The sequence below is a fragment of the Chelonus insularis genome, unplaced genomic scaffold, assembly GCF_013357705.1.
Source record: "Chelonus insularis isolate UGA/USDA-ARS -01 unplaced genomic scaffold, ASM1335770v1 contig_18_pilon, whole genome shotgun sequence".
Taxonomy (NCBI): Eukaryota; Metazoa; Arthropoda; class Insecta; order Hymenoptera; family Braconidae; genus Chelonus; species Chelonus insularis.
In genome coordinates, this window is record NW_023276419.1 from 415,209 (window position 1) to 441,792 (window position 26,584).

The window sequence follows — 26,584 nt, forward strand, 5'->3', positions numbered from 1 at the left end:
TCACATCCTCTCTCCTATACATATACATGGTTATAATGCAATATAACGCAATAAAACTCGGAAAATTAGTTAGTGTTCTATATTTGTGTTTTTATTGTTTCTTTTTATTTTTTCCTCCCTTCCCTTCTCTTCCCAGAACATACCTCACAGTAAGGCTAAATGCTAACCCTGCTCAATGGCGCAAACAGCTTGTAACTAACCAGAGAAAAGTTATTAAGTTGTCACTAACCCCTAACAGCCAGCCGTCTTAGCAAAGCATCTCTAAGGCACCCTGCTGCTGATATGGACCAGCAACCGAAGGTCCACCGCGCCAACCCGGTAACCATCTCCAGATCCCGCAGATCACCGGCCGCCAGGACTCGTCGGAATCGCGCAAGGAGGACACGGAGACGTCTGCTAGAGGCCGCCATCATGCTGGGACTTCGCGAGGTCCCGGCTCGAGGCAGAGCTCACTATTCCCCGCAGTCCATTCTAGACATCAGAGCAGCTCCCGCCGAAGCCGAGGTTAACACTGACACGCAACCTGCACCCACTCCTGCTCCTAACTCCCAGGCAGCGGATCCCATTCAAGAGGATGAGGCCGAGGTTATTACTCAGGACCTCGCCACCTTGTCCCTGCAGCTCCCCTCACCTGCCTGGGCCATCGCTAACGCCAAGCGAGGGAATTAACCGTCGAGGCCATCAACGCTCTTTGGACACTTGCCGAGGAGTCCGGTCAAGGGTGCTTACACGGGGCATTTTGTGCTAACCTCGTCGTTGGGACAATCCCGTCCGTGCCTCCTAAATCTTTCCATTAATAACTTCGCCATCTGTTCCAGACATGCCACTATTATTGAGTCTGGTTCTACTTCTGCACCTTTCTGTTGCTCACCCTGGTGACACATACCGGGTCACAATGTTTCAACACCAGTCTGGCCTGTACTATGAGGAATACCAGTCCTTCCAGCTGGTAAGCGAAACCTGGAGAATCCTCTCTACGCTGGACGTGGATGCCCTGATCAACGCGCACGGACAAGACCCCCAGGCATTCAACAATTACTCGGACACTTGCCGAGAGACCTGCGCGTCGCAGTTCTGCACCACGGCACTTCAAGAAAGCACAGTTCGGGCCGAATTAGACGAGGGTACCCGGCTGAGCAATCAGTTGCGCCAGGTCGTTGAGCGCACCCTTACCCGGGACGTCTCCAACGACCGAAACCAACGTTCACCCTGGATTGGATTCATTGGAACTGGACTCAGAAAGCTGTTCGGCATCCTGGATTACAATGATTACGAACACTTCTCTCATGACATCGCCCGCCTTTACCAAGTCTATCGTCCACCTATTATCGGCGTAAAAAGTATAGGCCCCTCACTTTCAAAAGCGATATAAAAAAAATAATAATGTCATTAAGTTGCGTGAGGAATCAATGGAAAGAGAAACCGATTCTACAACTTCTCTGAAAATTTCAATGCAATGAATTAAAAACTTCGCGAGTTACAGAATTTTTTAGAGTAAAAAACCATGTTTTTAGCGGTCAATTTTTCATGAGGGAAGTTTACACGATCGTAGCAATGCAAAAAATATAGGGATCGGATTGAAAATTTTATCGTAGTTAGGGAAGGCGTTTAAAAATAAAATTAAGTTGGAAAAAAATTTTTTTTTAATAAACAAAAAAGTTACAACAAATAATATCAGACGACAATATCTCGGCACCAAATGATGATAGAAAAATGAGACAACATCGACATGAAAGAAAAAAAATTATAGAGAATGTATCGCGAATAATAGATAGCGAAAAAAAAAAACCGCGGAAATACATAACATTAAAAAAATCATGCAGGTGTTTATGACAGTCATTAACGGCAAGGATAATCCATCGTAAACCTTTTCTTCTCATATAGAAGCTTAAACATATAAAAGTAAGAAAAAAACTATATTTTTCAACAAACATCATAAAAGAATGACACACAGAAGGGCGTAAAATAGGTAAAATATTTGAGGGGCAAAAGAAGATAGACACAACTTGCACGGAAGCATCCAGTACAGAAAATAAAGAAAAGAAAACATAATTTTCTCACCTTTAAAAATCTGTAACTCTTTCCGATATTAATATTAAGGAATAAAAATTGGCAGACTAATAGAGAATAGTCTGATCTATAATTCCATCTACTTAAAATAATTATTAATCGCGAATTAGCTCGTGGGCAATTATGAGAGCATCAATTTAAGAGCAGAAAGTACAGAAAACATGATTTTCTCACCTTCGAAAATCTGTAACTCTTTTAAATATTAATATTAAGGAAAAAAAATTGGCAGACTAATAGAGAATAGTCTGATCTATAATTCCATCTAATTAGAATGATAAAAAAACCGCGAATTGGCTCGCGGGCAATTATGAGAGCATCAATTTAAGAGCAAAAGGTACAGAAAACATGATTTTCTCACCCTCAAAAATCTGTAACTCATTCCAATATTAATATTCAAGAATAAAAATTGGCAGACTAATAGAGAATAGTCTGATCTATAATTCCATCTACTTAAAATGATTGAAAACCGCGAATTAGCTCGCGGGCAATTATGAGAGCATCAATTTAAGAGCAGAAGGTACAGAAAACATGATGTTCTCACCTTCAAAAATCTGTAACTATTTCCAATATTACTATTAAGGAAAAAAAATTGGCAGACTAATAGAGAATAGTCTGATCTATAATTCCATCTACTGAAAATAATTAAAAAACCGCGAATTAGCTCGCGGGCAATTATGAGAGCATTAATTTAAGAGCAGGAGGTACAGAAAACATGATGTTCTCACCTTCAAAAATCTGTAACTATTTCCAATATTACTATTAAGGAAAAAAAATTAGCAGACTAATAGAGAATAGTCTGATCTATAATTCAATTTACTGAAAATAATTAAAAAACCGCGAATTAGCTCGCGGGCAATTATGAGAGCATCAATTTAAGAGCAGAAGGTACAGAAAACATGATGTTCTCACCTTCAAATATCTGTAACTCTTTCCAGTATTAATATGAAGGAATAAAAATTGGCAGACTAATAGAGAATAGTCTGATCTATAATTCCATCTACTTAAAATAATTATAAAACCGCGAATTAGCTCGTGGGCAATTATGAGAGCATCAATTTAAGAGCAGAAGGTACAGAAAACATGATTTTCTCACCTTCAAAAATCTGTAACTCTTTCCAATATTACTATTAAGGAAAAAAATTGGCAGACTAATAGAGAATAGTCTGATCTATAATTCCATCTACTGAAAATAATTAAAAACCGCGAATTAGCTCGTGGGCAATTATGAGAGCATCAATTTAAGAGCAGAAGGTACAGAAAACATGATTTTCTCACCTTCGAAAATCTGTAACTCTTTTAAATATTAATATTAAGGAGAAAAAATTGGCAGACTAATAGACAATAGTCTGATCTATAACTCCATCTACTGAAAATAATTAAAAAACCGCGAATTAGCTCGTGGGCAATTATGAGAGCATCAATTTAAGAGCAGAAGGTACAGAAAACATGATTTTCTCACCTTCGAAAATCTGTAACTCTTTTAAATATTAATATTAAGGAAAAAAATTGGCAGACTAATAGAGAATAGTCTGATCTATAACTCCATCTACTGAAAATAATTAAAAACCGCGAATTAGCTCGTGGGCAATTATGAGAGCATCAATTTAAGAGCAGAAGGTACAGAAAACATGATTTTCTCACCTTCAAAAATCTGTAACTCTTTCCAATATTAATATTGAGGCATAAAAATCGGCAGACTAATAGAGAATAGTCTGATCTATAATTCCATCTACTTAAAATAATTATTAATCGCGAATTAGCTCGTGGGCAATTATGAGAGCATCAATTTAAGAGCAGAAGGTACAGAAAACATGATTTTCTCACCTTCAAAAATCTGTAACTATTTCCAATATTACTATTAAGGAAAAAAAATTGGCAGACTAATAGAGAATAGTCTGATCTATAATTCCATCTAATTAGAATGATAAAAAAACCGCGAATTAGCTCGCGGACAATTATGAGAGCATCAATTTAAGAGCAAAAGGTACAGAAAACATGATGTTCTCACCTTCAAAAATCTGTAACTATTTCCAATATTACTATTAAGGAAAAAAAATTAGCAGACTAATAGAGAATAGTCTGATCTATAATTCAATTTACTGAAAATAATTAAAAACCGCGAATTGGCTCGCGGGCAATTATGAGAGCATCAATTTAAGAGCAGAAGGTACAGAAAACATGATTTTCTCACCTTTGAAAATCTGTAACTCTTTCCAATATTAATATTAAGGAAAAAAATTGGCAGACTAATAGAGAATAGTCTGATCTATAATTCCATCTACTGAAAATAATTAAAAACCGCGAATTAGCTCGTGGGCAATTATGAGAGCATCAATTTAAGAGCAGAAGGTACAGAAAACATGATTTTCTCACCTTCAAAAATCTGTAACTCTTTCCAATATTAATATTGAGGAATAAAAATTGGCAGACTAATAGAGAATAGTCTGATCTATAATTCCATCTACTGAAAATAATAAAAACCGCGAATTGGCTCGCGGGCAATTATGAGAGCATCAATTTAAGAGCAGAAGGTACAGAAAACATGATGTTCTCACCTTCAAATATCTGTAACTCTTTCCAGTATTAATATGAAGGAATAAAAATTGGCAGACTAATAGAGAATAGTCTGATCTATAATTCCATCTACTTAAAATAATTATTAATCGCGAATTAGCTCGTGGGCAATTATGAGAGCATCAATTTAAGAGCAGAAGGTACAGAAAACATGATGTTTCTCACCTTCAAAAATCTGTAACTATTTCCAATATTACTATTAAGGAAAAAAAATTGGCAGACTAATAGAGAATAGTCTGATCTATAATTCCATCTACTGAAAATAATTAAAAAACCGCGAATTAGCTCGCGGGCAATTATGAGAGCATCAATTTAAGAGCAGAAGGTACAGAAAACATGATTTTCTCACCTTCGAAAATCTGTAACTCTTTTCCAATATTAATATTAAGGAAAAAAATTGGCAGACTAATAGAGAATAGTCTGATCTATAATTCCATCTACTTAAAATAATTAAAAACCGCGAATTAGCTCGTGGGCAATTATGAGAGCATCAATTTAAGAGCAGAAGGTACAGAAAACATGATTTTCTCACCTTCAAAAATCTGTAACTCTTTCCAATATTAATATTGAGGAATAAAAATTGGCAGACTAATAGAGAATAGTCTGATCTATAATTCCATCTACTTAAAATAATTATTAATCGCGAATTAGCTCGTGGGCAATTATGAGAGCATCAATTTAAGAGCAGAAGGTACAGAAAACATGATTTTCTCACCTTCAAAAATCTGTAACTCTTTCCAATATTAATATTAAGGAAAAAAAATTGGCAGACTAATAGAGAATAGTCTGATCTATAATTCCATCTAATTAGAATGATAAAAAAACCGCGAATTAGCTCGCGGGCAATTATGAGAGCATCAATTTAAGAGCAGAAGGTACAGAAAACATGATGTTCTCACCTTCAAAAATCTGTAACTATTTCCAATATTACTATTAAGGAATAAAAATTGGCAGACTAATAGAGAATAGTCTGATCTATAATTCCATCTACTTAAAATAATTGAAAACCGCGAATTGGCTCGCGGGCAATTATGAGAGCATCAATTTAAGAGCAGAAGGTACAGAAAACATGATTTTCTCACCTTCGAAAATCTGTAACTCTTTTAAATATTAATATTAAGGAAAAAAATTGGCAGACTAATAGAGAATAGTCTGATCTATAATTCCATCTACTGAAAATAATTAAAAAACCGCGAATTAGCTCGCGGGCAATTATGAGAGCATCAATTTAAGAGCAGAAGGTACAGAAAACATGATTTTCTCACCTTCAAAAATCTGTAACTCTTTCCAATATTAATATTAAGGCATAAAAATTGGCAGACTAATAGAGAATAGTCTGATCTATAATTCCATCTAATTAGAATGATAAAAAAACCGCGAATTAGCTCGCGGGCAATTATGAGAGCATCAATTTAAGAGCAGAAGGTACAGAAAACATGATTTTCTCACCTTCAAAAATCTGTAACTCTTTCCAATATTAATATTAAGGAAAAAAAATTGGCAGACTAATAGAGAATAGTCTGATCTATAATTCCATCTAATTAGAATGATAAAAAAACCGCGAATTGGCTCGCGGGCAATTATGAGAGCATCAATTTAAGAGCAGAAGGTACAGAAAACATGATGTTCTCACCTTCAAAAATCTGTAACTTTTTCCAATATTACTATTAAGGAAAAAAAATTGGCAGACTAATAGAGAATAGTCTGATCTATAATTCCATCTACTGAAAATAATTAAAAACCGCGAATTGGCTCGCGGGCAATTATGAGAGCATCAATTTAAGAGCAGAAGGTACAGAAAACATGATTTTCTCACCTTCAAAAATCTGTAACTCTTTTAAATATTAATATTAAGGAATAAAAATTGGCAGACTAATAGAGAATAGTCTGATCTATAATTCCATCTAATTAGAATAATAAAAAAACCGCGAATTAGCTCGCGGGCAATTATGAGAGCATCAATTTAAGAGCAGAAGGTACAGAAAACATGATTTTCTCACCTTCAAAAATCTGTAACTCTTTCCAGTATTAATATGAAGGAATAAAAATTGGCAGACTAATAGAGAATAGTCTGATCTATAATTCCATCTACTTAAAATAATTAAAAACCGCGAATTGGCTCGCGGGCAATTATGAGAGCATCAATTTAAGAGCAGAAGGTACAGAAAACATGATGTTCTCACCTTCAAAAATCTGTAACTCTTTCCAATATTAATATTAAGGAATAAAAATTGGCAGACTAATAGAGAATAGTCTGATCTATAATTCCATCTACTTAAAATAATTATTAATCGCGAATTAGCTCGTGGGCAATTATGAGAGCATCAATTTAAGAGCAGAAGGTACAGAAAACATGATTTTCTCACCTTCAAAAATCTGTAACTCTTTCCAATATTAATATTAAGGAAAAAAAATTGGCAGACTAATAGAGAATAGTCTGATCTATAATTCCATCTAATTGAAATAATAAAAAAAACCGCGAATTAGCTCGCGGGCAATTATGAGAGCATCAATTTAAGAGCAGAAGGTACAGAAAACATGATGTTTCTCACCTTCAAAAATCTGTAACTCTTTCCAATATTAATATTAAGGAAAAAAAATTGGCAGACTAATAGAGAATAGTCTGATCTATAATTCCATCTACTTAGAATGATAAAAAAACCGCGAATTAGCTTGCGGTCAATTATGAGAGAATAAGGGTCAATAATCCTTACAGACCTGACTTCGGTTTTCTGACTCGTACGCCGGGCCTTCTCCGCCCAGGTATATTTCCTCGTCGTTAAGATTGTCCCTTTCCGACTCAATTGCCCCTTGAAACTTTGGGAATATTTTGCATCTAATAATTGTCTATTTTACATTGTTCTGCACCTTAGGCTTTTGTACTTTTTCCCACGCTGCATCCATAGTTTTCCTTTGAATGTCTCTCTTCGTTGTTTCTCGGTTTAAATATTTGACTTTCCGTGTCTTGCAGTCATTTAAATCGTATTCTCATCTTACCCGATATTTTCTTTTAGTCTTTCTTTCTGCTAACGTCAATAGCTTCATGGATGCATATTTTGTCTTGATGTTCCTTTCGACCTTGTCTTCTTATTTATTTGTCTCTCAGCAATCCTGCCCCCCCCCACTACATTTGCAAAAATTACTTATTCCAGTAATTTTTACTGAAAATTTTCCCTTTTCATGCTTGACAGCCAGTCTTGAACTTTCGCTCGTTCGGTGAAATACTCTTCGTATATTTATCGTTTGAATGTTTATTCTTGACTTCCTAACTGCCGATAATTCGTGCATTCATTTCCATTAGCAACTGTTTTTGCATTGTTTAACGCTGTGATTTTAGATATTGTTTTTTGGTGAGCATTTTTTTTTTTGGTATCGTACATTATCAGTGGAATTCTGTCTGTGTATGTGTGTGAATTTTTATTCTGTTTTTACTGTACTACGTCATCTTGGTGGTTCTGCTGACAAAAGGTAATAATTTTTTAATAGCGATTTTCGATCCGTTTATTCTTTTTTCGTATTATTATGGATAGTATGGTTTCGGTAAACGATATGATGTTCCATATCATTGATGCTGGTGGCAATGGAGATTGTTTCTTCAATTGCCTCAGTAAATTACTAAATATTCGTAGATCATTTAAAGTACGTCAAAAGATAGTATCTCATGTCGTGGAAAATTGGGCAGATTATTGTGAAGATGCTCATTGTTATTTTAATATAGCAAGTTCTTCGCAATACCAATCTATGATGGGAAAGCAAGGAATATTTGCGTCACTCTTAGAATGTCGAGCCGCAGCACAACGCTTTGCTGTCAATTTAATTATTATCCGTCAGAACGCTGATAACTCTTATTTCAATTTAGAATTCCGTAATTTGCATGCAACGGAAGATTTACATTTGTTATTTACTGGGCAACATTCTGAAAGTGACCGAGACGGACATTTTCGAATCCTCAAAAAAAATTACAGTGAAGAGGATATTAATGACGTCATGGAGGTTGGTCCCATTGAATTTGAAGAAAGTTCTTCAAAGAGGACTGCAAGTTCTCCTTTACATGTCAGTCACGATGATTCGTCGTCTACAGATTTAAATAAATCACATGTAGAAGACTGTAAAGTTATAAAAAAAAATCCGAAGGTGGATGATACGCAATCTTCGCGCCGAAATTTAACTGAGAGTGAGAAGCAAATGGTCGTGAACGCTCGGAATTATTTCGACAATGAAAAAAAAAATGGAGCGAACGATATCACGCAGGTCATCAGGAGGACGGCAGAATGTCTGCAAATTTCAGAGAGAACGGTGAAGCGGATCACGAGCGAGTGGCGAAAAAACGGCGAAGTTATAACTTCAGAAAGAAGTGGAAGGCCGTCTATTCCTTGCAACGAAAACTTGTAAGGTTTAATAAGAAAAAGAATCCACAATTTTTATGCAAGAAAGGAATTTCCCACAACATCAGCATTATATGAAGATTTGAAGAACGAAGTACTGGATCTTCCTGAATTCAAAGTTTCCACACTGAGAAAATGGATGAAGAAATTGCATTTTTCTTATAGAAAACTGGCAAAAAAACCCGTATGGATGGAAAGTATAAAAATCGCAGGGCAACGCGATAATTACTTGAGAGAAATCCAAGAATATCGTGACAAAGGATACAAGATCTTTTACACAGACGAGTCATGGTGTGGAGCCAATCATAGCAGGAAATATGGATGGACCGAACAAATTGACACAAGTCAATTTGACAGCTGTGAATTATATCGCGAGAAAGTACAAGAAGTGTACGGAGAAAGAGGTGGTTTTATCACACCTTCTGGAGCAGGGAAAAGAGTCATCATGTTGCACATTGGAGGAGATGACGGATTTGTACCTGGAGCGATGAAATGCTTTGTAGGAATAAAAGGATCCAACGATTATCATGACGAAATGAACGCTCAGCATTACCAGGAATGGATTGCAGACGTACTACGCGTACTACCGAAGAAATCGGTGATCGTACTAGATCAAGCGCCATACCACACGATGCTGGATCCAGAATTTCGCAATCCTACAACGCAATGGAGAAAGCTCCAGATAATTGAGTGGCTGATAAAGCGTGAGGTAGAAGTCCCGTCGTATGTTGAGCATTTCGAAGACCTCAACAGGAATGAACTGCTCAACTTAGCGAGACCTCACCACTACTCAAGACATTATGTGTTGAACAAAGTTACAAGAGAAATAAGAAATGACGAAGTCAAAATTCTCTGGCTCCCTGTAGCTCATTGCGAATATAACCCCATCGAATTAGTATGGGCATACGTGAAAAATTACGTCGCAAAACGTAATAAGACTTTTAAAGTCCATGATGTTCATCAGCTATGCGTCGAAGCGATGGATTCTGTTCCGCCAACGCTATGGCCACGATGCATTGAGCACGCAAAGAAAGAGGAAGATAAGTCTCGTGAGCTCGCAAAGAAAATTTCAGATAGGATCGAATCGATTGTAGAAGCTGAAAATACTGACAGCGATAGGAACGACACTTCCGAAGAAAGTGAAAGTGACGATGAAGAGTAAGGCGAAGATTGCGTGAAAAAAATGACAGAATGATAAACTATTGAAATAAGAAAAACCGTCACATCGAAAATAAAGTGGAAAAGGAACAGGATGAAAGGAAAACTATGTGTAGAGAACCACGAAAATGACGACAGGTCGAAAAAGTAAACAAAGAATAAAAACAAAAAAGAAAAAAAAGCGGTCATACTGCAATACAAAATACCGCACAACTAATTTCCCAGTGCGGATACGTCAAAATTTTCGATTTGCAAAATCGAACCAATTAGAAACGCATATCACTGAGAAGTTAGAATAAAACCAACCCTTTACCCATCCTATATCCTATCCCTCCTGACGAAAGATGCCTACCACCTTCACGTGGTTTTCGTTGAGCAACAATTTATTGTTGGCCAAGAGTAGGCAAAATATATTAATACTAAAAAAAGTTACAGATGTTAAGAAGTACGGAAAATGCAGGGTTTTTGTAGGTGAGAAAACCATGTTTTCTGTACCATCTGCTCTGAAATTGATGCTCTCATAATTGCCCACGAGCTAATTCGCGATTAATAATTATTTTAAGTAGATGGAATTATAGATCAGACTATTCTCTATTAGCCTGCCAATTTTTATTCCTTAATATTAATATTGGAAAGAGTTACAGATTTTTGAAGGTGAGAAAATCATGTTTTCTGTACCTTCTGCTCTTAAATTGATGCTCTCATAATTGCCCGCGAGCTAATTCGCGGTTTTTTTATCATTCTAATTAGATGGAATTATAGATCAGACTATTCTCTATTAGTCTGCCAATTTTTATTCCTTAATATTAATATTTAAAAGAGTTACAGATTTTTGAAGGTGAGAAAATCATGTTTTCTGTACTTTCTGCTCTTAAATTGATGCTCTCATAATTGCCCGCGAGCCAATTCGCGATTAATAATTATTTTAAGTAGATGGAATTATAGATCAGACTATTCTCTATTAGTCTGCCAATTTTTATTCCTTAATATTAATATTTAAAAGAGTTACAGATTTTTGAAGGTGAGAAAATCATGTTTTCTGTACCTTCTGCTCTTAAATTGATGCTCTCATAATTGCCCACGAGCTAATTCGCGATTAATAATTATTTTAAGTAGATGGAATTATAGATCAGACTATTCTCTATTAGTCTGCCAATTTTTATTCCTTAATATTAATATTTAAAAGAGTTACAGATTTTTGAAGGTGAGAAAATCATGTTTTCTGTACCTTCTGCTCTTAAATTGATGCTCTCATAATTGCCCGCGAGCCAATTCGCGGTTTTTTTATTATTCTAATTAGATGGAATTACAGATCAGACTATTCTCTATTAGTCTGCCAATTTTTATTCCTTAATATTAATATTTAAAAGAGTTACAGATTTTTGAAGGTGAGAAAATCATGTTTTCTGTACCTTCTGCTCTTAAATTGATGCTCTCATAATTGCCCGCGAGCCAATTCGCGGTTTTTTTATTATTCTAATTAGATGGAATTATAGATCAGACTATTCTCTATTAGTCTGCCAATTTTTATTCCTTAATATTAATATTTAAAAGAGTTACAGATTTTTGAAGGTGAGAAAATCATGTTTTCTGTACCTTCTGCTCTTAAATTGATGCTCTCATAATTGCCCGCGAGCTAATTCGCGGTTTTTTTATCATTCTACTTAGATGGAATTATAGATCAGACTATTCTCTATTAGTCTGCCAATTTTTATTCCTTAATATTAATATTTAAAAGAGTTACAGATTTTTGAAGGTGAGAAAATCATGTTTTCTGTACTTTCTGCTCTTAAATTGATGCTCTCATAATTGCCCGCGAGCCAATTCGCGATTAATAATTATTTTAAGTAGATGGAATTATAGATCAGACTATTCTCTATTAGCCTGCCAATTTTTATTCCTTAATATTAATATTGGAAAGAGTTACAGATTTTTGAAGGTGAGAACATCATGTTTTCTGTACCTTCTGCTCTTAAATTGATGCTCTCATAATTGCCCGCGAGCCAATTCGCGGTTTTTTTATCATTCTAATTAGATGGAATTATAGATCAGACTATTCTCTATTAGCCTGCCAATTTTTATTCCTTAATATTAATATTTAAAAGAGTTACAGATTTTTGAAGGTGAGAAAATCATGTTTTCTGTACCTTCTGCTCTTAAATTGATGCTCTCATAATTGCCCACGAGCTAATTCGCGATTAATAATTATTTTAAGTAGATGGAATTATAGATCAGACTATTCTCTATTAGTCTGCCAATTTTTATTCCTTAATATTAATATCGGAAAGAGTTACAGATTTTTAAAGGTGAGAAAATTATGTTTTCTTTTCTTTATTTTCTGTACTGGATGCTTCCGTGCAAGTTGTGTCTATCTTCTTTTGCCCCTCAAATATTTTACCTATTTTACGCCCTTCTGTGTGTCATTCTTTTATGATGTTTGTTGAAAAATATAGTTTTTTTCTTACTTTTATATGTTTAAGCTTCTATATGAGAAGAAAAGGTTTACGATGGATTATCCTTGCCGTTAATGACTGTCATAAACACCTGCATGATTTTTTTAATGTTATGTATTTTCGCGGTTTTTTTTTTTTCGCTATCTATTATTCGCGATACATTCTCTATAATTTTTTTTCTTTTATGTCGATGTTGTCTCATTTTTCTATCATCATTTGGTGCCGAGATATTGTCCTCTGATATTATTTGTTGTAACTTTTTTGTTTATTAAAAAAAAATTTATTTTCCAACTTAATTTTATTTTTAAACGTCTTCCCTAACTACGATAAAATTTTCAATCCGATCCCTATATTTTTCGCATTGCTACGATCGTGTAAACTTCCCTCATGAAAAATTGACCGCTAAAAACATGGTTTTTTACTCTAAAAAATTCTGTAACTCGCGAAGTTTTTAATTCATTGCATTGAAATTTTCAGAGAAGTTGTAGAATCGGTTTCTCTTTCCATTGATTCCTCACGCAACTTAATGACATTATTATTTTTTTTTATATCGCTTTTGAAAGTGAGGGGCCTATACTTTTTACGCCAATAATAGTTACCAACGCCACGCATATCATACGTACGGAAGTCGACTCCTTCGTGAGCGACCTTGCCCAAACCAGCAAAAGAATCGATGAGCTAGCTTCCTACGCCGTTGCGATCTCAAAACAACAAGACCACTGGAGACACATGGTCGAAAAGGAGCGCGACTACATGCTGCTGGGCCTCCACCTTTTCCGCACCCTACAGCAGCGCAACTCCCTGATGCGACAGGCCATCACAGTCATCGAAGAAGCTAAGAGAGGCATACTCAACCCGATCACCGTCCCAGCAGGACACCTGAGGGTGGCCTTAAACGACATGGAACGGAGGCGGCCACACTTGAATCCGCCGCAACCGCTTGACCACATCGTCCTCCAAGTGCTCTCAAAAATCTTGCGTGTCACCGCTACCCGGGTGGGTAATATCTTCGCAACCGTCGTCGAGATACCTCTCCTGGAGAAACATCTGTGGAGGAGTTACCACCTGCGCTCATATAAAATTCTGCAGTCGGCGAAAGCCATCAGCCCTCACCATCTTGCCGGCCCTAAAACCGGCCTATCTGCGAAACTGAAATCATTCGGAACCCTTCTAACGAAACCCTAAGAACTTGTAATATAAGAGAAACGCTATCCCAGGCCACCGAATGGGTCGCCCTGACCCACCAAAACTTGCAAGCCGGAAGTCTACAACGTCGTCTGCGAAGGCCAGCAAATTCACACTCTTCATCTCGACGGCGCTGGCGTGCTGGATTTCCGACCGGGCTGCATGGCTACTAATCGTTACGAGACTATCCTCAGCTTAGAGGAATTCCAGACTAACATAACTGGCCTACTTTCCGAGACCTCTCTTAGCCTCAGGTCTCTCTTACCAATCCTGCATGACTCTTCCCTAGAACCGTCTATTAACACTCCAACTTTTTATCTGCAAGAAGCCGATACTCGGGCCAACTGGGGCAGTGGCCTGGACCAGATCGAGAACGAGTTGAACCGAGTTGGTCTCCTCTATCAACAAGAACGACGAAACAGGATTTGGATCAGCAGCACGCTTGGGGTAGTCGGGATAATTAGCTTTATCCTCACCGCCCTGGGTATCTACAAGTGTGGAAGAAGCCCTCTCTGGATCTGCTCAAGATCTCTGCTACGACGACACTGGAGCATTCGAGAGAGGCAGGGGAACGATATCCCTCTTAAGATCGTCACCCCGAAGAACGAGTCTCCTGCCGCCTTACCAGTCACTCCTACACGGAAGTCGGACTCCTAACGCAAGACAATCGATCCCGAGAGGGGCAATTGCCTTGGGGGGGGGGTGTTATGTCCGACTTAATTTTCGTCCATCCCGTATCCCTTATTTTTCTTTTTTTTTTCGTTTCCCCCTTTCCCCTTTCCTTCTACCTTTTGCATGGGATTTAGACCGCTGACCAGCATTTTTCTTTTCCGTCGACGATGGTCAGCTCTTTCCCAAGCCTTTCGACTTGTGGCGGGGCCCGGGGCCCCAAACTGCAGACGGTGCACCTTTTTTTTTCGTTTTGTTCTGTGGACTGGGAGTTTCCCAGCTTAATCAGCTTGAGAAACTTTCCAGTTCACCGGAAATCACGCATACATAAAATGACGACTCAATCCTTACAAAGCAATACTTTGTTGGATCGTTGTCTATGTCGGCTGCTGACATTCAAACCGGTGCAGGGTTACTTCCGGCGACTCTGTTTACACGCGGCCACTTCGTAGACCAAACAGCTTTTATCTGGGCTTTTCATCGAAGACCATAGACCCGTCAAGACGGCCCGCGTATCTAGCATCGCGTTGAACTAAATAAAAATTATTCTATCTTCAGTCGTTATAATAATCTCTCCCGAGACGCAGTAACGCTTATATACTCTCTTATAGTTACATTGCTAATCCTATTCAATAAAGAGTTTCCGTCTACCGACGTTGCAAAGTTACTTGAAAAACCATAAAGAAAATAAAAATCTTATTATTAGTGTTGTAAGTGATAAAAGACAAAACCGAACATTGCCAACCTCCTATTCTGAACGGAGACTCATCATTGTCAAGAGGGGAGAAGAGTGCAGGCTCTTCTAACGTTCCCTTAAAAAAATATTTCTTAAGGAAAAAAAAAAAAAGGGAAAAAGAAGTTTGTTTTTTTTCTTTCCCTTAGAAAAACTACCTGTCCATGTCCGACGCCTCCAATCCTTCAAACGCTACCCGCAATCACCCCTTTCCTTCCTATGGTATCCCCATTAAATCATAACCTTACGGCATAATGTTATCCATTAAATAAATAAAATATAATGAAAAATAGTCGGACATAACAGATGCATTAAAACGCTCTAAAACGTACAAAATTACTGGTCTAAAAGAACTTGAAACTGTGTATGGAACAAAAGTTGTGGCAACAGTTAAAAATGGCTACATGATATTTTTACCTCCAACAACGGTGAAAATTTTGGAAAATCATAAAGAATTTGAAAAATTGGTTGAGTTGGCTGCTGACAACAGATTATCATTGTTGTACCACGGTGGAGCTAACAATTCTTTTGAATTCATAGTTAATGATGAAATGTAATCTAAAATTTTACATGTCAAAAAAAAAAAAAAATATAAGGGATAGATTGATAAAATGTAAATCTTACGATATTCAATGTAATCTAAAAAAATTTCCATGTCACAAAAATAATGAATACAATAAATGAAAAAAAAAAAAAAATTTGAAATTATTGTTGTTTTGATTTCAATATTCCCCCTCTCTACATCGTAGGAAAATCGTTATTTAATATAAGTTAAATTTGGTAATTGATATTCTCGAACTTTCAAGAAATTTTTTGGATTATGGCACTCATTACAAGGTCATCCAAGATCCTATATAAATCTTTTTAAACACGCTTTTCCATCATTGTAATTCTGAAGTTTGTCTAGTATAGTCAAAAATGAGTGCACCGAACTATTATTCTGATTTAATTAAAATGATGGAAAAGGCTTATGCTCTTATACCATCTTTAGATCGTAAATCTAGTAAAATCATTGATAAGTGGGTGCGAATTAGTAGTGACAATGTTACTACATTAAACAGACACTTGCAATCGAGTGGTTTATCGGTTGGTGAAAAACAATGAATTTAATCGATAATTGCAGTACTCGCAACATTACATGAAAAATTCGTAAATCATTTAGTCGTTGGAGGAAGCCTTCAATCAACAAAACAATTGATTAGGTGGAAAGATTTAGAAAATGTTTTCAGGAATCGAATTCGCACTAGTGTTGTCATTAACTTGCAACATTCAAATTTACGAGACTTTTTATTGGACGCTGAAAAGCTGATTACCAAAAAGTTGACAAATATAGTGACAAGTGAGGGAAATTTAAAAGTGAACTTTGTCCTTGCTTGTAAATTTAGTAATCAAACAAATGATGGAACAGTTGTAGGAATTGAGTACTTTAATGTAAAAAATAAAGCAATTTTGCCGTCAACAGACATAAAAAAACATTTTCTGGAAAATGTTGTTGATGAACTACTAACAAAAGTCGAGGATTTTCAAGAACGAGATTCTGGTTGATCACTTGTAGAAATTGAATATCTGCAAGTCAAGATTAATCGTTATCAACCTTTATCAGCTGGACAATCTAAATTTATACCTCTACCAACATTTATACAACAAAAAAAAGCAGTACTAAATATCAAAAACAACGATCAGTGTTGTTTCTTTTGGGCTGTTACTGCAGCTCGTTATCCTGTTTTCGTAAATTCAACAAGAACAAGTTCATATCCTGATTACAAAAGTATGTCAGAATGTGAAGGTATCAGCTGTCCCACAACCTTACATGATGTTCCAAAATTTAAAAAACTCAACGATTTAGCAATAAATGTGTATGGTTCTGATGACTGTACGTATGGTTTAGATAATAATTGTGAAATCATTCCGTCATATTTAAGTAAATATTATAAAGTAGATGAGCCATGTATTCACCTGTTAATGGTACAAAGTAGAGTAGAAGTAGGTGATGAAAATAATATTAATCCAGTTTTTCATTTTTGTTTGATAAAGGATCTTTCAAGATTAGTTGGAAATCAAATTTCTAAAAATGCACACAAACTATTCTTATGTGACAGATGTTTAAATCACTCCAAGATAGAAAAATTATATAAAAATCGTCAAAAAGATTGTATTAACATGAACGATACGAGAATTTCACTTCCGGAAGAAGGTCTTAAAATGAAATTTAGAAATTTTTATTTTAAAGACCCTGTGCCATTTTTTGTCTATGCCGATCTTGAGAGTATTTTTGAACCTGATAATAAAGGTAATCAAAAGCATATTCCATGTAGTGTAGCCTATTATATGCACTGTACATATGACAATTCAACATGTCGATTTAATCTTGAACGTGACGTTAATCGAATAAACTGGTTCATGACTGAGTTGAAAAAAATAGCTAAAACTGTCAAAACTTACGTAGAAAACGTAGTACTAATGAAACTAATTTCAGTCATTTTTCATAACCTCTCAGGATATGACTCACATTGTTTTATTTAATCATTAGCCACATCATTTAAAGGTTATATGGAATTATTACCTATCAATAAAGAAAAATACATAGCATTTACAAAAACAGTTGATCAGAAAATTTTTCACAAAAAAAGAAAAAAAGAAATAGTTGTTAAATTACGATTTATTGATTCTTTCCGATTCATGAGCAATAGTATTGAGAAACGTGCATCATTTTTGGATAATAACGCAAAATCAATTACCAAAAGTTTCTATCCCAAGCCAGATAAATTTCAGTTAGTAAGGTGTTTTCCCATATGAATATATTGACAGTTGGGAGAAACTTGACGAACGACAGTTACCTGACAAAACAAAATCCTTTACGAAACTCAACGATTCGGACATTTCCGATGATGATTACCAACATGCACACTGCGTTTGGGATCAATTTCAACTAAACACCCTCGGTAAATATTCAGATTTATATTTAAAAACAGACGTTCTTCTGTTAGCAGATATTTTTCAAAATTTTAGACAAAGTTGTTTCTACACATATGAGCTTGATCCGTTACATTACTACGCTGCACCTGGATTAGCTTTTGATGCTATGTTGGAATATACAGAAATTGAACTTGAACTCTTGGACAATGTGGAAATGCTTAATTTCATAGAAAAGGGTATTAGAAGAGGAGTGGCACAGTGTTCAAATAGATATGCAAAAGCAAATAACCCGTATATGTGTAATGATTATAACCCCAATGAAAATATATCATATCTCATGTATTTTGATGTAAATAATTTGTATGGAGCAGCAATGAGTGAGTACCTACCAACTGGATCATTTGAATGGGTGAAAGATGACATCAATATTTCTAATATCTGTGAAATAATTAAAAATATCTCCAATGATTCTCCAGTTGGTTAAATTTTCGAGGTTGATTTAGAGTATCCAAAAATCTTACACGAGCATCATAAAGATTTGCCATTGTGTCCTGAACACCGTAAACCTCCAAACAGCAAATCTAAAATTATTTTGAAAAGAATTTCTATAAATTCATGAATAATGCAGTTTACTGCACTTCCTTGGGGTTATAATTTATATTAAATAGTGTGAATAAATTATTGTAAATATGAGGTTCATGTAAAAAAAATAATTTGTAAGAAAAAAAAAATATTATAGATTATTTACATTAGTTTGTATTGAATTCATCTTTTACAAATAATATGACAAAATCATCTTCATTCTTATTGGTATTATTTTTTTTAATTCCTTTTAACATTCGTTTATTAATTTTATCAAGACGTTTAATTATTTCTTTTTCCTTATTAATTTTTTGTTGTTCTCCATGAGTTAAAGGTATCCATTTAATATTAGCAGCTTTATCTTTTGTATAACGTGGTAATTTTTAAGCATCACTATACATTTTGTCAGCTATTGCTTCTATCACTTCAGTTAAAGACATTTTGGCAGTCATTGTTTCTCACTTATCAGTTAAAGACATTATAAATCTTTTATGTTAATCCAGCTATTGTGTGTTTTATCGAATCCTAACCACTTGACAAAAGCTTGATTACCACGTTTTTTCAGAACTTTTTCTACCAAATAAATGTCAGAGTATTGAACCTTAGTCAATTCTTCTCGATAAAAACCTCCTTCAATCGGTTGATCTTGATAGTCGACAAGCTTGTAGGTTACTGGATCAGTGTTCAATACTTGACTTACATTGAAGATTTCAGTTGTCCAATTAGGAGTGTATCCCTTCTCAAAGACATGTTTATATTTACTTATGCGTACTTTGTCCCCAACCTTAAATTTAGTCTTTTTCATTTTTTGTTGAACTTCAAGTTTATTATTATAGATAGTATGACGTAATTGTTTCTCATTGGCTGAAATAACATCATTCGGTTTCATTTTGATGGTTCTATGTTTACTATTGTTATATGATGTCATCAATTTTGGTAAGATGTCTATCGACTGGTATTTACCTCGCAACGTAAATTGTTTCCACATTTTACTTTTTAACGTGCGATTAAATCGTTCACATATAGATGCTTTAAGATTACTAAGTGTAACATACATTTTGATCTTATATTGTTTCATGAGTGCTTCAAAATCTTCATTGTAGAATTCCTTTCCTCTATCAACATGTAAAAATTTTGGCACTCTTTTTTGTGATGGAATAGATTTCATTGCATGAGCGACATCTTTACCATTTTTAGATTTTGTAGGCACAGCCCAAGCGTATTTTGAAGAAACATCTGTAACAGTCAAAAAATACTGATGACCTTTATTATAAGTTTTATATGCTGTCATGTCAACCAGATCAGCTTGTCAAGTTTCATCAAGACCATGTATATCAACATGTCGTGGTTGATAATTTTTTCTAACCGGTCTATGCAGCTCTTCAATTATTATTTTTTGCTCATTGTTCATGATGCTGCTGAGCAAGATATTTTCGAATATTTTCTTCCAATTGTTTTATAGTTTCAGCTTGTTTACGATTTGCCTTTTTCAGTAAACGTAATCGATCTGACTCATGTAGTTCAATTATTTCATTCAATTCTTCTTTCAGACGTTTACGATGTTCTTGTGATGATTCAATATGTTGCTCTACTTGGACATTAATGATTTTGATTCTTTCTCTATTTTCGTCAATAATTCTTCTTAAATTTGCTACAGTTTCGCGTAACAGACGTAATTCTATTTCAATAAATTTTTTTTTAAATTGTAATCTTTTCTTCAATGACTCCTAATGATGTTGCATTATTCAAATCTACTGGTTCAGCGAGATTACACAATCTCTTATTATCCATGTCAAACTGTTGATCCACAGTTAATTTGAATCCTTCCCCAGGAGGCCCACGAACAGCATTTTTCACAATATCTTTCGCTAACTGTCGTCCAAAAACGTCAACACTCATTTTTAAACCTCTCACTGCAAAAGTTTTTCAAAGAATGAGTAGCTGTGTAGAATACATCAGATTAATAAATGATTTCAGCTTTACGCAATTCCTCTAAAATTGATGAAATTTCGTTAGTATGACTGAAATTTCCAGCAGTTTGAGATGCAATAAGTAAACGAAGTCGATCTACAAGTTCATTGGGATCATCCCAATAAATATAATCGGTAGGATGATTTTGTTTATGTTTAATCATATATTGTGGTAAACTTTTTCCACTTTTTAGTATATTTACTGATTATGTCAATGAATTTTTTTAAATTCTTATCTACTCTGATACTTCTGTCAGGAAGATAATGCTTTCGATAGGCGTTTGTCATACTGATAATTCTGCCATAAGTGTTTCCATCTTTTTTGTTATTTCTGATTGATCAGGTGAATTCATAAATAATAATTCCAATAGACCAAAAGTAGTATTGTATTTTTTATCACCAATATAAATAAAATTATTGTCGAACCTGACTTCAGAATCACCCATCATCAGTCGATTACCTTTTAACCTTCGTATGCTATACTTTGTATCTAATTCTTTGGACAAGAGCTTAGAATCGAACATCTTTAAATACCTTACTACAGGTATGTCTTTAATGAAAGTACTTTGATGGGTAATTGTTGCTGTTGTATAAGATTCATCATCAGTTATTTCATAATCAGGTGTGAGGCTTTCTTGCTCGCTTTCAACTTCTTCTTTAGGTTTTTCTTTTTTTATTTTTATTTCTTGAGGTTCCTATTTACTAAGTCTTTTATCAGCTAATTGTTCAAGGGGAGTCACTAAAGGTTTAAATATTTTACTCATGGTTTGTTGAGTCATATCTCTTCCAAGTTCAATCAACTTATGCTTTTGGCGTATTGCATCACTAGCTTTCGCTTTTTGATGTAATATTTTTATTTCTTGTTGCAGCTTCGTAGTTTTCATGTTGATACTTTGACAATCACATAAATAATGTACAGTTTAATGTAGTCACGATGAATTTATACTTATGAAGCAATCAAATCCTCTTCTGTATCGCACATTATTGAGATCACTGTCTTTATGAATTACCAAGAAGCCATAATTATCATTATTTCAGCACATTGAACATACATCTCGAAAATGAAAATAAGTTATGTCAGTATTTACATGATCATCGTAATTCATGTCATCTTGCCTGAAAAGTACAAAAAAGTTTGTATTGTCACGCACCAAATGTTAAGAAATTCGTGCATAAGTTTGACAAAGATAGAAGCAGTCAATATCTCTATGTCGTCCCATACAAAAATAGATTCGCATATTATCTTGTTTTTCGCATGCTACGTCATCGAAAATCATAATTGAGTTGGGTTTTCCTTTATCCGGTTTTATCACTTCCTCATGCTCATTTAGAGCATAAAATTTAATACCTTTAATTGGTTCAATTATTTTTTTTAAAAACTAATATTTAGGTTAGTTGAATGATTTTGAATACAAATAAATATTTTCAAATCGTAGGCCATTTGGATGAACAATAAGTGCTAAAAGAGTATTTGTCTTTCCACAATTTGATGGACCACAAATAACACCATAGACACTGTTTGGTACAAGTTGTCCGTGACGTTTGATATTTGTGTCTCGTGATAGGTCAATGTTAATTACAGGCAACTTAATGTCTTGTTGATTGAACTCCATCTTGATGTAGAATGCCATTTTAGCTATAGATTTACATCTTTTATAGGTGTCGAGTTAATCGTTCTTGAACAATGATAGTGCAAAGACGTATTAAAAAACGAGCTGCTGGTATTGTTAACTGACTTATAAACACATTCCCATTTGAACTTTGTATACCAGGATATCATTATTGTGTTAATTGAAGAAGAGATTAGCACGTGGAGATCCAGGAATCAATCCATCGGAAGCTGCTTGTAAAGAACACGATATTGCATATTCGCAAAATCGAGATATCATTAAAGCTAGAAACGCAGCTGATGAAATACTTGCTGAAAAATCTATGAAACGTGTTTTTGCGAGAGACGCAGATATTGTTGCTAAACGAATTGCTGCTCTAGGAATTTCCAACGCCATGAAAGTTAAATCGGAATTAGGAATGGGTTTGAAAGAGAAAAACAAAAAAGACAATGAAGCCGCAAAACGTGGGAGGTATTTTACCTTTCATACTTCTATTTGCAGGTTTGAGTGCAGTTGGTGCTGTAGCAGGTGGCGCTGCTGGCATTGCAAAAGCAATTAATGATGCTAGAGACGCCAAACGTCAATTAGAAGAAGCTAAACGACATAACGAGAAAATGGAAGCAATAGCTTTGGGTAAAGGTCTTCGTCTAAAACCGTACAAGAGAGGATTAGGATTGTATTAAAAACCGGCGAAAGGAAAAAAACTTTTAAATTTACCTCATAGTGCACTGACTGATATTGAACTTCAAAAATATGCAAAAATCATGAAAATACCTTTTTTTCGTGGTGCTTTTATGCGAAATGATCTTCCAAAATCTACACCGTAGAAAAAAAAATCAGCAATTATTAATCTCGACGATAAAACTGGACCTGGAACACATTGGGTGGCATATAAAAAACGTGGTAATAAAGTTATATATTATGACAGTTTTGGCAATTTTCAGACATTACATGAGCTTATGAAGTATTTCAATGTTGATAAAATACTGTACAATCATGAAAAACATCAAGATTACAGTACAGATAATTGCGGACACCTGTGTTTCAAATTTTTACGTAGAAAAGTATAAAAGTAATATGCACTTTTCAATAAGTATCAGTCATGGATGATTCACTTACGTTAACATTATCTGGACGAACGTCCATTTTAGAAGCGTTTTATTTTCCACCAATTGAATAATCATCATCTAAAAAATATACCCTAGGACTTGTGGAATTGTTAACCTTTAATTCCATTCCAAATATTGATAACGGTAACAATAAATTTTATTATACACTCAATGGTAAAGATAAAAGTATTAAAATACCCACAGGAAGCTATGAGTTTAAGACATTGAAAATTATTTGAAGAAAGCTGATACTCAATTATGAATTTCTATTAAGCCCAATAATAATGAACTATACAGTGAAGTTTACAGTGAAAATGCAACAATAAATTTCAAACCGCATGAGTCTATTGGTAGTTTGTTGCGCTTTAGTCCACGAGTTATTTTTCCAAAGTTGACTCACACATCAGATTTACCAGTATCTATCTTGAAAATTAATGCATTAAGGATTGAATGTAATATTACTACAGGAGCATACATGAATAATCAGTTGGTACATACGATTCACGAATTTTTCCCATCAGTTCCACCAGGATATAAGATCATTGGAGTTCCATCAAACGTCATTTATCTTCCAATCACCGTACAGACAATACATAATTTACAACTGCGCATTGTAGATCAAGACGGTCAATTGGTTAATTTACGTGGTGAAACTGTAACAATACGTTTACATTTGAAATCAGTCACGTGATGGGGATTGTTTATAAACCAATAGTAGGGGGAAGCTAAAAAACTAACATATCATGCCTGAATCCCATCAGTCATCGAAGAAAACTTGAACGATTAACTTATCAAAATCGATTATTCCTACAAAGTCTGGGACTAAAAATACGCAACGGTGCAACAAAATTAAAGTAAAAGTGTGCTGTCTTGCATGTCTTTTACCATGGAAGAAGAAAAATTAGCAATAAGCAAAGCAACATCAAGATTCGTTAATACGGCCGTATGCTATTTATTTGAAGAAATACAATATGAATTGAATGGTGTTGAGATTGATCGAAATAAAAATGTTGGTCTTACAAGTCTCATGAAGGGATATCTATCTCTTCATCCAGGTCAAATAAATTATTTAGATAATGCAGGTTGGGTAACTGATAATGAAAGATTATTTAATAATAATGGATACTTCGATGTTTCGATACCGTTACATATGCTATTGGGATTTGCTGAAGATTATCATCGCATAATTGTCAATGCCAAACATGAATTAATACTGACTCGTTCAAATACCGATCTTAATGCAATCGTACAAGCTGCAGCGGAACCTGAAGAGACGATCACGCTTATGAAAATAATGGATAATTCCCTATGTCCCTGTTGCAGACATAAAAAAAGTAGAATTGTTAAGTTACATAGCAAAAGACCCACCGATTCCAGTGAGTTTCAGATCATGGGAATTATATAAATATCCAATGCTGCCAAGCACAACGCAAACACGTATGGGTCGTAAAAACATCAACTTAACTGGAAAAGCCATGCTATGTTATATTAGGATTTCAAACTGCACGCAAAAATAATGCTACTGAAGATGCAAGTCATTTCGATCATTGTGATTTAAGGGATGTAAAACTTTTCCTCAATTCACAATGCTATCCATATGGCAACATGAATCTTGACATAAATCACAATCAATTTGCCTTATTATATGATATGTATAGAAATTTTTAAACATCATATTATGATAAAGAAGCAGAACCTCTGCTCACGAAAAAAAATTTATTGATATAGCACCACTCGTTGTAATTGATTGTTCTAAACAAAATGAATTCTTAAAATCAGGACCAGTTGATGTTCGACTGGAATTTGAATCATCAAAAGCTTTTCCTGCTAACACATCAGCCTATTGTTTGATCTTACATGATCGAATAATAGAGTATAAACCTTTAAGTGCGCAAATGAGAAAACTAACATAGAATATTGTAAAAAAAATATATATATATAATAATTACGATTATATTATTCATGTATTAATCAAATTTTTTTTCGTATAAATAACTTGTGTAAACGAATAAGATTACTGTTTTCATTCATTTATTTCCAGAAAAACCCGATAGTCGGTAGCGCAAATTTAAGAGAATATTAATACATTGACAAAACTTTGAAAATCAGTTATTTTTGCTGATAGTGAAATTTTGATCGCGGTTGGTAAAAACTCGGTATTATCATTGAAGATAATTCATCGAGGTCTTAAAAAAAAAAATCACACTCGATCGCTGCGGATAATTTATCGCCAAAAAGTTATCGCAATCGGTATTATCGCTAAAGATAACTTAAGTTATCACGGTCGGTCATCAATATTATCACTGTCGATAACTTATCACGGTCGATAAGTCGGTAACTTATCGTTAAAGTTGTTGCGGTCGGTAATTAGTGGGGATCAGAACCTACTTTTTGACTCGGCCGGTATTGCAGAGTGATCCAGAACCGGCCTTACATATCTACTCGAGACATTTTGTTTGATCGATCAATTATACTCGTGTCTCGTTCTTTGATGGTAGTATTGTAGATCTTTAGAGTCTAAGTGATAGTTTTTTTTTCTTTATTTTTTCTCTTAAATATTTATTTATGTAGCATGTAAATACATAATATTTTTCTTTCGTATATATTCTATATTTATTTATTCAAATTTTAACGAAACATACATGGAATATAACTAAATTATCTTTACATTCACAAAGAAGAACACTAATCACGTAGGTATACATTTTTTCTTATTTATCTTTCAGAATAGCTAATGCAAACTGATCATTCTGAGCTTGAATGGGTTTATTATAAAACTTGAAGAATACTTGAAAATTAAGTGGCAAGACAGCACTGCGCCTTATAGTAACAATGTCTACTCCTTGCTTGATGATAAAGTGAACGCATCATCTGCTATCGATTCTGGATCAGGAAAATGTGAGTAAAATCTACATTTCCTATTTAATCTGGTTGCAAATAAATCTATGGAAAATGGCCCAAATAAACTTTCTATTTCTTCATATGGAAAATCCGCGAGTTCCTATTCCGAGTCGATATTCTCATTACCTGATGCTTTGTCAGCATCTATATTATCAGATGAAGCAATATATGAGGTTTTTAACCAGACTATCCTTTCCTCACACCATTTCCAGATTTCTCTGGCGAGCTCACTAAGATGCACTAATTGAACACCTCCAGCTTTGTTCACA